The 12,831-nt window shown below is 33.3% G+C and overlaps 1 long non-coding RNA gene across 1 annotated transcript in view; it reads right to left on the bottom strand.

Annotated features, from left to right (window-relative positions):
- The window catches only part of LOC135849154 (uncharacterized), a 120,905-nt gene that overhangs the window by 26,995 nt on the left and 81,079 nt on the right, over window positions 1–12,831 (bottom strand). The window contains exon 4 of the long non-coding RNA XR_010559498.1: window positions 9,435–9,525. This is a non-coding gene — a long non-coding RNA (uncharacterized LOC135849154). The remainder of the gene's footprint in view (window positions 1–9,434; window positions 9,526–12,831) is intronic.

Raw genomic sequence — 12,831 nt, 5'->3', positions numbered from 1 at the left:
CGATGAAGACCTAAAAGATCTTTTAACCTTCGAAATATAAATTTGGTTCTTCTCGATGGACTTCGAAACGTTCGGTAAGTACACAGGCATCGGTCATTCAACCATATAAATCATATCATCAATACTCACCCTCCCCCTCCCCCCCTCTTCCTCTGCAAATTCTTCTGTATCAAAACCTTTCACCTCACCCCGCCGCGCTCTCTGTCTATCACCGCATATCTCACACCGCTGCAAAAATTTTTTCTTCATTTATACAAATAAGACGTATCGTCATTCAGCACCGCCATCCACATCGTATCGCACTCATATACATAGAAGAGACAGACCGGAAGTTTACTAGTTTATTGTACCTATATTTAACGTACGTATGTATAAACCAAGTCGTGTAGGAAGTTTACTTGTGGTCTATGTGTCCCATTCGAGTTTACACCTCCGCAACGCGATGTACACAAACGAAATTTATAAGTATATAAGATTATTTTTAAATATTTGTAATTCGCTCACGCTGCCGAATCCGCGTCACGTCGCACGTCGCGGTCGCATAATTTTTAGCCTACGGAAATGTCGCCTCTTTCTGGCGGCCTCGGATGTTGCAATTCGAACAACGCACGTATAGAAACAGAACCTCATTACTCGTCCAAATAGTATACCTTTTACATATAGGGAGACATTTTATGTACCTATCGACGAAACAATCCGCGCCAAGGTTCATCATATACAGGATGTGTGCGGTGGACAAGTGTCAAAAATTGTACTGAAAATTGATCGTGTATACAGCCCCCTACCCTGTGGGACTCGCTGCCAGTCTAGTAGTACGTATGAATGAACCGTTCGAACGAATTGTGGGGGCTACTGGCATCGTTTCTCGATTAGGTGGTATTATAGGTAGGTAGGATGATGACAGCGTAATCTGTTTCGAATGTCAAGATTTTTCTCATAGCGTGGGTCATTTCAGTCGAAACAGAACCGAGTTATTGAAAATCAGGCCAACAAATTTCGATTTGACGGATTTTTCAAGTTTACGAAGAGGAGGAGGATGTAGATTGTAGGTGTTCGTCTAAAATGATTTTTTTTGACAAGAAATGGCCTGTTTTTAAACCTAAAATTACCTCCCATGTCAAACAATAATATTTCTGGTTTCTTCTCAAAAAAAATTTTTTTTTGGTTAAAAATGACTTACTTACCTATTTTGGTGTAAAAAGCATATTTTTGACAAAAGTAACCTCCTTTTGAAAAAAAATGAATTTTTTGTCAGAAAAAGACCTGCTTTGCTTAAAACAACATTAAAAATTCCTCCCCTGGTCCGGACAATATTCATCCTTTTATGCTAAAATACCTTCCAGAGCAGGCAAAGTTACAGCTTTTAAATCTCTTCAATAGAATCTTGCTTTCAGACTCCTTCCCTAACTCATGGAAAAGTGCTGTAATAATTCCAATCCTAAAACCAAATAATGAAAATTCGTTCCCTTCTAGTTATAGACCAATTTCTCTTACTTCTGTACCTTGCCAAATTTTAGAAAAAATGGTGAGTAAACGACTTGTATGGTTCATTGAATCTACAAACTCCCTCAATAATAGCCAGAGTGGTTTTCGTAAGAAAAGATCCACCGCTGATCATCTTTTTACTCTTCAACAAGAGGTTTCCACTGCCTTTGAAAATAAGGAAAGTGTTATTTCAATTTTCTTTGACTTAGAGAAGGCTTATGATAGAGCATAGAGGTACAAAATTCTTGAAAAAATCCACTCAATTGGAATTCGAGGACATCTTGCTCTCTTCATTGCAAATTTTCTTTCTGATCGTAAATTTCAAGTCAGAATAAATAATACTTACCTTATCACAAGTATATGAAATTCAAAATGGTGTTCCTCAAGGCTCTGTATTGAGTACAACTCATTTTATTCTCCTTATTGATAGCATTCATAGCATTATCCCTCCCCCAATGTCACTAAGATTATTTGAGGAGCGATATTCCAAAACGCACTTAAGACCATTTTTTTCGAATTGCGTTTTTTGGCGCCTTCTGGTGGATAATGTATGGACTTTCATACCTACACTTCTAATTTACCCAAATACAGCGCGAATCCCATCTAAAAAGCCAATTTTTAAAAAAATTAAAAAATGAAAGTCCCGCCAAAACGGCCTTTATCCAGTGATTGTTGGAAATGTGTTTTAATTAAAGAGCAGGGCTATTCCACGTCAATTGGACCAAGAAGTGGTAGGGGGTTCGGCGATTTTTTTGAAATTTTTCCTGTGGAAAGACCTTCCGAAGGGATGACCAATGGTGCAAATCGCATCCCTCTAGCCCATTTTTAAAGGTAGCCAGTTTCAGTGATCCTCAAATATCATCCATTTCAACAGTGGATTACTCAATATAACTGCGATACCTATCAAAATGGAACTTTTTCTCATAGTTAGGGTTTTGAAAGGTTTTTTGGTGATATCTTAAAAATCAGTGTTGCCCAGGCATCGTAGCCAAATTTTTATAAAAAAAGTGACTATAGTGACTTTTATCAGTGAAAAAAGTGACCAAAAAAGTGACCATTTTTTTTTAAATTCCAGCGTTCAGGAGAGCAAAAAATTGAAAAACAAAAGCAAAAAAACTTTCAATATCTCACCTAAAAATTATTACTTTATTCTCCCGCCTGGCCCCACCGGAAAATCCGTTTAAAAACAAAAATGTAAGAACGAGGAGTTCATTTTTTTATTTTTAAAATTTTAGAATTCGAATGATGTTTTTTTGAAGGAAGTTGATTTTGAAAATGAAAAAAGATAGGCCTAATCAAGGGCGAAAGCTCTTGAAAATTTGTATTTTGAGAGGCAAAAAAACATGTTTTTTTGTAAGAAGTTTATTTTTTGGCTTTAGAACTTGATTTTTAAAAAAAATTCTCTTTATTTTGAAAAAGAAAAGAAAACAAACCCGAGCGAAGCGAGGGCAAAAGCTTTCGAAAATTGATGTTTCGAAAAGTAAAAATTTGTGTTCTTAAAATTCTGAAATTGTTTAATAAAGAAAATTGTCATAAAATCCTTTGAAAATGAGTAAAAAAACGATAATTTGGATGAAAATTTTGTTTAAAAAACGAAAAAAAAAACAAAAAAGTGACTTTTTTGGAAGAAAAGTGACCAATAGTGATTTTTTGATGAAAAAAGTTACCAAAAGTTACATTTCGTGATAAAAGTGACTTAAGTCACTATAAAAGTGACCGGCTACGATGCCTGGTGTTGCCACTTTATATTGTACAAGAAATTAGCTCAAAAAGTTTCAAAACATAGTTTTCATATCGTTCGGACTCTCAAAAATTCTGAAAAAAATATATTATGCACAACTTTTTATGCTGAACAACATAATATTAAAAAAGTGGCATGGTAACATGTTGCAAAGTCGATTTTAAAAAATTCAAAGTTTGCAAAAAAACGCGATTTTTTTATTCAAAACATGAAAAAAAGTTTTTATAGGTGAAGTTGACCCATTTGACCCCTATTTTTACGTACCTATCTGTCGGAAAAGTTGAAAAACCCCTTTCACCCGATGAAATGAAAAACAAATTTAAAAAAAATAATCTCGACGAACAGTTGAGAAATAGCTATTGAAACATTAATCACTTTACATTTTGAAAAAAATTTTCCAAAACGGCCTTTGTCAACATAGGTCACTTTCATGAACGCTCAGAGGCACTAATCAACATATCGCGTAAAAATGTTTAAAGCATAGCACCAGGGAAGTGTTTGGGTAGGTAACAGAACAATCACCAATGCCAAATGTAACATAACCTCTTACGTACCACGTTTTTTCCTTCTCCTGTAAAATTTCAAAAAGTGGACTAAGGGCGTTTTGGAATATCGCTCCTCATTTGCAGATGATATGAACATCTCCCTATGTTTCAAAGACTTACAAATAGCACAGCTCTTTATTCAAGAAACCCTTGATAAAATTCAAGAATGGGCAGATTCAAATGGTCTCTCATTCTCACAGTCTAAAACTCATTGCATTCTTTTTTCTAGAAAGAACAAAATTGAACTTCCTTTCCTAACCCTCAAAGGTAAAAAGCTTGAATTCAAATCAAATACAAAATTCCTTGGATTGATTTTTGATTGTAAGCTCAATTGGACACCTCACTTTTTATCCATTAAACAGAACTTAATGAAAACCCTAAATCTATTGAAAGTGATTAAAAATCCAAAATATAACCCTTCAAGATCCCTTTTACTTCAGTTATATAGATCTCTAATTAGAAGCAAAATAGAATACGACTGTCCAGCCTATATCAGTGCATCAGATAAAAACCTATCAATCCTTAAAGTAATACAAAATGCTGCCTTACGCCTATGTATTGGAGCATTACCATCCTCTCCTATAGACAGCATATACTGTGAAGCTGGTGAACCCCCTCCAAACTTCAGGAATGTCTATATTAATAATAAATTCATTGTATCAGCAACAACAAATCCAACAAACCAGTCAGAACTTTAATCAAAAAACAAATTCAAAATATTTCAAACTATTCTGAAAATCACTCCTGTATTCTCCAAAATTCTTTAGAAAATTACCATGTAAACCTATTAGACCTCACTTCTGAATACAATAAATTTCCTCCCTGGGAATTAACTTTACCAGAATTCAATCTATCCTTATCCCAATACAAAAAAAATGAGTATCCATCTGGTTTCATCAAAGAAAAATATACTGAGATCATAGCAGAATATCATGAATTTATTTTATGCTTCACAGATGGTTCTAAAAATGAGTTTGAATATGCAGGCTATGCTTTTTCTATTGATGATAGAATTTCCAACTTCACAGCTCATAAATATTCTTCAATTTTCAATTTAGAAGTTTCTGCTATACTCCATTGCCTATACAAAAGATCTCTACTTCGAAAAGCCCTAACAAAAAATTCCTGATTCAGTCAGACTCACTCTCTGCTCTTTTATCAATTCAAAACAAATTTTCTGAACATCAACTTGTTCATAAGATCCATCAAATCATTATTTATAAACTTCAGACTACTGACAAAATTATTAAATTTATGTTTGTCCCAAGCCATGTAGGCATTGAAGGAAATCAGGCAGTAGATGAATCAGCTAAAACAGCTGTTACCCCCTCTAAAATTTTCTCTGTGACCCATGATGACGTTATTAACATTCTAAAAATCATCCAAAACTCCAATTGGCAAAACCTATGGAACTCAAAAACAAATCACAAACTATTTACCCATAAAAAATCAATCCTCCCTTGGAAGCACCTTAGTCACCTAAACAGATCAGAAGAAATTATAATCACTCGCCTCCGAATAGGTCATACCAAATTAACCCATAGCCATTTGTACACCAAAGCTCCCAAACCCACCTGTCAATTCTGTAATTCTGAAATAATCTCCACTCAACATCTTCTATTATATTTTCCCTCCTTCAAAAAAAAAACGTCAATCCCTAAACATTTCAGACCTCAACCCTACAATTCCTGACAATATCAAGCAGATGGAAAACATTCTTAAATACATCAAAGAAATCAATCTTTCAAACCAAATCTAGACTAACCACTCGAAACTGGGCGTAAAAATCCTGGCAATTATACACGCCCAGTATAAAAAATGTCAAAAAAAAATTTTTTTTTTTTGATGAAATGTAAAGCATTAAAAAATTATCTACTCTGATCCATGGTCGAAAACGGCATATTTTAATGGGAAAAAAATCACCTTTGTATCAAATAAATGGCACAAAAAAACTTCCTTTTTTCATCAAAAAATAGCATATTTTTGACCAGAAAATTACCTTCTGCGCCAAACAATAGCCTTTCCAACTTTCTTCTCAAAAAATGATCTTCGTTGGTCAAAATTTTTTTTTAATTAAAAAAAGACTTATTTTGGTCTAAAAAAATGATCTATTTCACAAAAACGAAAAACTAATCTTTTTGGCCAAAAATGTCTTAAAAATTGTCGCTTTTTCAACAAAAAATTTCAAAAAGGTCTAAACTTTTCAAAAAATACTTTCACATTTTCGCCAGAAAGTGTCAATAAGTATGTAGGTACATATCGCTTTTATGCCAATAATTACAAAAAGTCTTGCTTTTTACTAAAGTTGTCAAAAACTCGCAGTTTTTTCCAAAATATGACAAAACTTTCCGCTTTTGTAGCAAAATTGCTAAAAAGTTTTTCTTTTTTGCAAAAATTTGCTGCAAAAATCCTGTCATTTGCTATACTTGTTGTCAATAAAATTTTGCTTTTTGCCAAAAATAACATAGGTAAAGTCCTTTCTTTTGCCGAAGCAATCAAAAAACCTCGTTTTTTTCAATATGTAATTGCAAAAAACGACAGTTTGTAGAAAATTTTTTAAAATGTTATTTTTTTCTCAAAAATTGTTCAAAATTTTGAAAATTTGAAAATTGCCAAAAAAAACCTCTCGGTCTTTGTCGAAATCGGGTTCTTGATGGAAATTGCAGAATTCTCACTTTGTTGCCAAAAATTAGCAAGAAGTCTTATATTCTTAACAGAAAGTTGTGAAATGATCCTAATACTTGTTTGACAAAAATTCTGAAAAAATGTCTCTTTTTTGCCAATAGCTTCCAAAAAGTCATATTTTTTTTTACTAATTTTGTCAAGTTTTCTATCGATTTCATTATTTTGATTGTAGTAATTTACATAAGCAAAACGTTTCAAATTTAAATTGGGTTAGGGGGTCCAAAAAATTGGAAAATCTCGTTCTTGGGGCATATCTCGGACCCTATTGAACCAAACATGTTCACATTTTGGATTTAAAATTGAAGTACAGTTCAGAAAAAAATTAAGTTTTCAAAACTTTTTTTTTTTAAACTTAAGACCTTTCCCACAAATTTGAGACCCTTAAAATAAAAACTGGGCCCTCGTTATACATTTCAGGTGCAAGTACGAGTGGAGAGCTTTTGATTTAAAAGAAAAGTAATCTGCTTCCTGGCTTTAATAGGAGGGGCCAAATGAAAATTCGGTGAGCTTTTCGTCTTCATCTTTATTATTAAGATGATCAGGTTTGTAATTATATACACCCAAAAAAAAAAAAAAAAAAAAAAAAAAGGTTTTAATTTGAATGCTGTGGTTTTTTTTGGTGACTTTTTTTGCACTCAAGTGTTTTTCTCGCGTTTTTTTTATTTTTTTGGTGATTTTTTTAGTTGGGTACTTGAGCTTTTTTGGTTACTGAAGTTACTTTTTTTTTATTTTTTGGAAAAAACCGAGACCCCTAAATTACGAGTAATTCACGATGTGATTCCATTTGTCATAAATCAACCATTATTCTACATCTATTCAAAGTTTTCTTAAGTCTTGGCGTAATATTGAGCATTCATTTTAATTGTTTTCAAGTTCTCACAAATCAGAAAGAATTACCGAGGCAAAGCCCCAGTAATCCCACATAATGTTAAGATTTCATCAAAATTTCCAACATTATCAATAAATCAGTTGTTCATGAGCTTGAAAATTATTGTGAATTTATCAAATTTTTTTTCAAATTTTCAAAAGTTCATCTCTCTTCCTCCCTCTTCTCACCTCCCTTCAATCAATAATATCTGAAAACTTGTTTAAAAAATGTATTCAGAAGTCATTTTAATACGCATGTTCAATTTATTAAATCACCACAGAGTTTGAATTGAATACAATTTTTTTTTTTTTTGAAGTTTTGGATTTTTATTTTAATTTGAGGAAATATAGGTAGGTAGGTTTGATTTTGAATTGAATGCCATAGAAGTCATATTCTTTCTGAATGAAAAATCATGAAAGTTGATAATTTTGTTTCAACAGTCCTTGGTAGGAAAAAACCAAAAATCATAGAAAGGATCAGAAAAGGCCTTTCAAGAATGTATTCAGTTATTTCTTGAAAATAAAGCTGAAAGAAACCTTGATTTTGACTGAAAATAAGTCGTTTAAAAATCCACCAATTGCGTTCAAAAGTCATGGAAGATGCTAAGAGAGAAGGAAATGGGTAAATGTGTGTCGTATTCGAAGTCAGGTACATATTACCCAATAGAGAATTGTAAAGCTTCATTAAAAATGTAAAAATTAGGCATAAATTTTTATCGATTTTGCCCCCCCCCCCCAAAAAAAGCACACCCAAAACATTTGAAGTTGAATTTCAACAAAAATAAAACGAAATTTTAAGAACAGTATTTACTGAGCATCCATTTGCCAAATGAGAAAATCAATTTTTGATTGATGTTTTATTTTTAAAAAACTTGGAAATTTTAATTTTTCAATAAGTATGTTTGTACAACTTCTAATTCATCATTTATATTTCGACTTTCAATTTATGTAATCCCTTAAAAAATCGAAACCGGGGACAAGCTGCCCCTTGCCTCTGTTTTCTATATATAGATCTTCCAGAGATTACCCGAAATACAATCGAGTTAATTTTCAGTCTAATTTTTGGCAACTTGGCCAAAATAATAACAGTTTTGGGCGCAAAATAGACACCCCGAGGCATCCACACACCGATGCACTTAATCTCACGCCCATTTCGCAGCATTATACCTACAGGTAAAACAAGAAAAGACAAGACCTGACATGACAACTAACACAACATATCACCCTAAGCTCAAACTGGAAAAACACTTCCCTCTTACACAAACCGAAACCAATAATACCCCAGTTCGCAAGCAAACCCCTTGACAGGTTCTCTCTCACACATATACACACACACATAGACCCGTTATTACACCAACACAAAAAAAGGGGCCAAAGCGGACATTTAAACCACTTAATTACACACTCTATAACGCAGCATTAACGAGACGACACAACACAGGAACCAAAGTAATCATTTAGCAGGTTTTTCTCTCTTTTTTTTTTTCATTAAACGAACCCGCGTCTACAGCAGCACGAGAGTTCTACATACATAAGAAAGCATCGTTAATAAACGCGTGCATCGAGCGTGCAGTCCGTGTAACGACCGCATTCGCCGGAAGGGAAAAACTAGGACGACAAACAGAGGTGCGAGAAGAGAGCTCGCGAGACGATGAGGCAAAAATCGCCGTACGAAATTATGTATAACATGTACGTATAAAAATTCTCCAAGTTTTCAAACATTTTAGATTTACAGAGAGAAAAAAAATATATAAAGATGAAGGGAAAAACGTGCTGCTGAGGCTGCGTCTACGTATGTAGGTGTGCATTCGTCTGAAGTACATCTTCGAGTCGGTCGGAAATGAAATGTCCGAGTGACTTGTTCGTATGATGTCTCATTTCGGTGTCTCTTTTCTAATTTTAGCCCGGCTAACATGGTATTTATAACCGTTTTCTTCCCTCGTTCTTTCATACTTACCAATAAATCGAGATTTAGGTATGATTTTTTCTTCACCCGTCATATTTATTATACATGTGCATAGTAGGTATGTTATTCGGTTTATCGATCGTTACCAGTTACTTATGTCAAAAGTCAAAAGGGAGGTAGTGGTAGTGAAGAATTCAGGACTTACCCAAAAGGTATGTTGATGTTCGATGTTGCGACCACGTATAGCAACAATGTTGACAGATCCAGATATAGGTACCCGTTTACTATACCGCATTCTGGAAAATAGAAAAAAATAAAAATCATTATTACACATTTCATCACATCTGACATCAGTCATCAATTGCAAAATCTCCCTTTTCTGCCCCTCTCCTCTCCTCCCCAATTTTCTGAACTATCACCAACATCTTCCAAATACTACAAAAATGATCATTCGTAATTTCAGCAATTCTGTTGGAATTATTATTTACCAACATTTCAAAACATAAAATTTTCAACCGGGAGGGGAGAGGAATTTCATGAAAAGCAGAAAATGCTCTCAAGTCAGAAAAAGGATGATCAACGCCAATCATAATTTTTCCTGACAAAAAAATACACCAACTTGGCAGAAAAATTTTGGAATTACACAAAAAATTAAAGGATATTCAAAAACACCAGTCAAAACTTTCAGCGTTGAATTTCCATTTTTTTGGTTTTGACGAATTTGTGAAAATTCACACCCCATTTTCGGCCAATTAGAGCCTACAACCCAAATCATGAGAAAATATGCCATAAAAATTTAATTTGAACTAGCAGAGATGGAATTAGAGAATTTTGCACGTTGCACCATACAATCAAAGAGCGAAAGATACACGAAAACAATAGATTCTAAATATTTAAGGGAGTTGGATTTCATTAGGTAGGAACTTTTTCCCATGAAATTTTTAACTGGAGTAAGTATCCAAAAATCCATCGAAGGATTTGGAAGAATTAAACCTGTGGAAAAATCGTGACGACGAAAAGGCATTTTCTTCTTAAAAGCATGGGACCTTTGAGCTTTTTCAGGGAAGAAAGGAAGAAAGAGGATGGCAGTTCAAGATAGTTGAATCGGTCATTTACAGCTTAAAGAAAACTGAACCCAAAAGATGAACTAAAATGAGAAAAAGTTCTGACGAAATTTCGTCGGAACTCCGGCGCAATTACTTCGGGTAAGGGAAGTCAAAATGTGATTTTTGAAGTCGATTTTTTCATTTTCCATCAAATTGAGATGGAAAGTTCGTGTTTTCTGGGATATTTAGAAAATTGTTCGATGATTTTTGCCTGACTTATGGCATTTTGAGATTTTTAGGCGGCCATTTTGGTATTCAGTTTTGAAAGTACAGTCGCCATTTTCCCACAGAATGTGTCTAATTTATCCCAAAATATTCCATAAAAATATTGAAAGTTTCCAACTCAAAATCACCACCAATCGATTCGAAAGGTACGTATAAAATAAGACATTGAACCAAATTTCAGCTTTCAACATATTATCTCAATTTTAGCAAATTTTGATTTTTCTACAAAAATTTCGGCAAATTTGGATTTTTAAACATTTATAAAAAATGTTATTCCAAAAATCATTTGTTTTAAACGCTTGAATTACCTAAGTAGTTTTTTTCACTTGAAAAACAATCTGGACGAATAATCCCCCTCTCCCTCCCCTTTCTAACGGGCTTGTATGAAATCAAAATTATGCTTGAAGGTTGCATGGCTTTTCATGTACTTTTTGGATTTAGGATTCAAGAAGTCATTCAGTGCAGTGACAAAATGTGGATTCTCATTTCCTCAAAACATTTTCAATGAGCCGAAAAAAGATTGGGTGATGTTTTTAGGGAGGGAGGAGGGCTAGAAAAAATAAAAATTGTCACTTGCAAATCGCGATTTTTCAATCCATAAAAATTATTAAATAAAATTGAGAGTTCATCGGAATTTTATTCCAGATCTTTGATGTTTTTTGCGGTCTCCTTGAAAGAAAGTCATTAACATCGAAAATTCATAATTTGTAAGAGATATTTTAGGATAAATTACACATATTTTGTGAAAAAATGCTAACTGTACGTCTGAAACTTCATTACAAAATGGCGTCTGGAAAATTTCAAAATGTCCTAACAAGCCAGTAAGAAATCATTAAAAAAAAGGCTATCTCTGGTTATGATAGGTAAATCGGGACTTGGCTCAGATTTTAAAAATAATTACAGGATACTTACTTATGATGAACTAGAAAAGAATTGTATTAGAGCTGGAAAAATTTCACTCAACTCCCCTCCCTCTCCCGGTCATCCCTAGGCCCTATGCGAAAAAAACTAGTGTTAACCAAAACATTTTGAAATCTCTGAGGTATACAGAGGGACCGGGGACTAATTCATGGAATTTTTTGCAATTTGTTTGCACTGTTTTCTATGTGTAAGTATAGCAAAAAAGTCCAAAAGAAAATTAAAAATTGCTATTACTCCGAAACTAAAAGCGGTGCAGGCTTGATTTTTTGCCAAAATGTCGACTTCAAGCCATAGTATTTTTGCTATTTTTTTCAAATTTTTTAGAAGTAGTGGGTCAAGGTTAAAAATTCAAAAAATCAACCGTTAAAGGGTTTTTTCTTTTGACTGATTTCAGATTTTTTTTGTTGATTTTCCATCCTCTCGCCCCTCGACCCACGTTCTTGTATTAATTTCCTATTCAGCAGTAAAGAACGTCATTATTTCGAATAAACGAAAATAAATTGTATGTAAAAGGGTGGATAGTCTTGGACACTTTTTTTCATTACGAACTGTGCTCCGATAATTGACGAAAATTTTTTCAGGGAGGGCTTTCGAAGTAACTCTCTGAATCCTACATTATGGGGAAAAAAATGAAAAAAGATGCAGTAGGCCCTTCACAGCAAATTTTTAATTTTTATTTTTATTTTATTTTTTCAGACAAAAAATAAAATAAAACTTTTTCAAAAAAAATTTAACAAGTAAAATAAAAGCAAAATATAAATACCTACATAACTAAAATGAAAACAACTGAAACAAAAAGTATCGCAAAAAATGAACATATTAGTCCTGCTTTTTGGGGTTGAAATGAAAAAAAACAAATATACCTAGATGCATAAAATGAAGAAAGCCTTTGAAAATTCATTTTATAAAAAAATTACGTTAGATTCCCGTTTAGCATAGCAGGTTAAAATAGTAAAATACCCCGATGAACACTTTTTTCGAGGTCACTTTGGCTATAAATATTCAAAATTCATATTTTTCCACTCATTTTAGCAAATGCGAGAGAACATTTTGAGCAAAATAGACGAATTTAAGTAATTTTTCGATTTTTTAAAGAAAAGAGTGAGGGGGTAGAGAATCAACAAAGAAGTCTGAAACCAGCCATTCGATACTTCCTACATTTTATGCACTCGAACGCATTGGAAAAAATCTCCAAAAGTTGTTTTTTTTTCAATTTTTAAACCTAACCCACCATTTCAAAAAAACTGAAAAAATGATCAAAAATACTACCATGGCTTGAAGTTGGCATTTTGGCGAGAAAATCTAGCCTGCGCTGCATTTAGTTTCGGAGCAATAGCAGTTTTAAATTTT

Source organism: Planococcus citri, chromosome 5 (genome assembly GCF_950023065.1).
Source record: "Planococcus citri chromosome 5, ihPlaCitr1.1, whole genome shotgun sequence".
Taxonomy (NCBI): domain Eukaryota; kingdom Metazoa; phylum Arthropoda; class Insecta; order Hemiptera; family Pseudococcidae; genus Planococcus; species Planococcus citri.
Note: the sequence above shows the minus strand (reverse complement) of the source record. Positions and strands in the feature narration are given on the sequence as shown.